Consider the following 2900-nt stretch of genomic DNA (forward strand, 5'->3'; position numbering starts at 1 on the left):
AAGATAAATACTGGGAATGTTCCTAATGGGAGGTTGGTTCACCTGTGAAAATTTATAACTCCGATGTTCATAAGTCAGAACTTAATGTAATAAGATTCAGTCTAAAATGGGTAAAGGAAGCTTACATACTTCATTTGTTATTGTGCATATTTGTCTTAATCATATGGAGAAATGCAACTTGATGAGCTCACCAAGAAAAGTAATTTTTTTTGGTAAATATTAAATTATGCTCATTTATAAACTTCCTTAAAATACCTTTTTAAAATGTCATAGGTTTGCTTGATAACAGTTTTTTTTTTCTATTAAAGAGCACAAATGTTAGTTCATTTTAAGTATTCAATAAGAAATCATACAAAGGGGGTTGGGGAGATGGGTCACTAGAATAAGCGCTTGCCTGGAAAGCACAGGGGCCTGAGTTTAATCCCCAATTCTGCCAAAAAAATAAAAAAATAAAATAAAGAAAGAAAGAAATCATACTAAGTGGTAATCAAGGAAGACAACATTAGACTGTTAAAGTTTTAGAAGTACTGTTTTATTTTAAGTGTATGTAGTATGAGTAATAGTTCCACATAAATATTAGTAATCTAGATTGAGGCCTAAAATGAGTGATGCATAAACTAATTCTGGTCCTGTGTTCTCCAAAAGGAAATATGACAATTCATGAATTTTCTTGTGTTTATGAATAAAGTTTTTTAAAGCAATAAAAAAGTAAAAGTATATCAAAGAGGAGAGAAAAGAAAAACATTCAGTTAACATTTGGAATAAATTTAAGACTCTCAGAGGAAACAGGTGCGCTGGTGCATTTGTGTAATTCCAGAGGTCTGGGAGGCTAAAGCAGAGGAGTATAATTCAAGCCCAGCCTGGGGAAATTTAGTGATTTAGACAGACACTCTCTCAAAGTTAAATATGAAAAAGATAAAAAATTTAAAAAGTTCTGCAGATGTAGCTCAAGGTTAAGGCCTTGAGTGAAGTTCCCATTACCAACAGATAAACAAACAGGGCTAGGATTTAGCTTAGTGTAAAAGATTCCACTTTGCAATGTATGAATTATTGTAACTGTCCTACTAACCTGTTTTTTTTTTAATTTTTAAAACTTTATTCAGTATTGTCTTGACCATGATTAAAAGATGACATCGTCTTGTGACCTCCCAGAGGATAAATGTGTCGCAGCTCATGTGCAACTCCTCACAGTCCTAGCTTGGTCCTCCTCCAGTGTCTCCTCTTGGAGTTGTACCTGATTTTATTTCCTGTCTTCATACGAATGCACTGCGGCATGGGGCGATTCTGCTTTTGCTTCTTGGCCAGGAATCGTTTGATTCTGAAAGTCTTGTGAGAAGACATGGTGCGGGTAGGAGGTGAGAGCACGCACTCGATGGTGGACTGAAGCAGAAGCTAACCTGTTTTGAAACTGTCTCATTGCTTCTTCTTTCTCAATAAAAGTAATTTTAAAAAATATCTCATGTTCAAATCTCAGTGCTGAAAGCAAACAATTGGTCAGAGGCCCAGCTTAGCCCTTTACAAGGGCATGAGCCTGTTTGTTACCAGGGCAGCTTTCTCAGCTCCAGGGAAACTTCCCCCAACACCTCCCAGCCCTTGCAAAGTACCTGTCACGTGTCCAGCTGCATTTCTCAGGCTTGGCCAGGTTTGTGCACCAGCTGTCGTAAGGGTCCTGGTTGGTTTTAACAGAGGTAAGATCCCCCCCCCTTAGCCTTGAGGTTTATGGAGCCCCGGGAGGTGCTGATCACCCCAAGGCCTGCACTACCACCTCTGTCGTGGAGGACCACATGGGTGACTCCCTGAAGAAGAACAATTGTCTCCAGTTTGGCTGCACCTGACCCTAGTTCCATATATTGCTATATGCAGAGCTGGCTGGGACTTTTCCTTATCCCTTCAGTTGGCTTTAAGCAGTGCATATAGGTCTAGCCCAAGTGCTGGTGGTAGTCTCTGAAGTCCTGTGTCCCTGGAAACTCCATCTGCTGCTCATGAATATGACGAGGTCAAGGGTGGGAGGAAGAGCAATGCTCCACACTGTGCACTGGGATCAGCCTTGAGATAGAGGCTATGACTTCCTGGGGCTTGAGAGACGACACGTCAGAGCTGAAGCACCAAGCCCAGAACATTAGACACTGTCTCAGTTGTGTAATGCAGATGACTCATTCTGCGTATCCTTCTCTCTGCAGATCTCAGAGGTACATGCAGGCCCCTCACCAAGCCCCGCTCACAGCTCTCACCACTTCCTGCCATTCTCACAGTCACTCAGCCTCCAGCCAGCCCTTTCTTTTCTTTTTTTTTTAATTTTATTTATTTGTGTGTGTGTGTGTGTGTGTGTGTGTGTGTGTGGCCAGCTCAGCCCACCAGGGGGCGGGGCTGGCTGGCATGTGGTGCTGGGGGATTGAACCATGGTCCCTGTGCTTTGCTAAGCTTGTTCTAAGTAGGTGCTTTAGACCACTGAGCCATCTCACCAGCCCCAGCCCTTTCTTGATGAACGAATAAAAGCTGGGTTTGGCCTTGGGTTGAGGACTTTGTTCCAGACAGCCATCACAATGCCTGGATTTAGGACCCCTTGGCTCCCCAGAACTACTAGCATGCCTTAGTGTCTTTATTTTCGCTGTGGATTGCACTGAAAGTGGTAGATTAGAATTAACTTGATGAATTCCAATAACTTTTCCATGGGATTACAAGTATAAACTTCATGGACCGAAATGAGGGCCAGAAAAGGCTCTCTACACTCTGTGTGAGGGAAAGTCTGATGTTTTCCTGTAGTGCCTCCTTTGAAAGTATCTTCCTCTTCACATAGTGAAATAGACAAATAGCTGCTGTCTCCCTCCCTAAATCTTGAATGAGAGGCACTTAGGCTGGGCCCACTTGTTTTAAACCGCACAGATTTATCTGTGTTTAAA

The sequence above is a fragment of the Octodon degus genome, unplaced genomic scaffold (assembly GCF_000260255.1).
Source record: "Octodon degus isolate 3935 unplaced genomic scaffold, OctDeg1.0 scaffold00067, whole genome shotgun sequence".
In the NCBI taxonomy this organism is placed as follows: Eukaryota; Metazoa; Chordata; class Mammalia; order Rodentia; family Octodontidae; genus Octodon; species Octodon degus.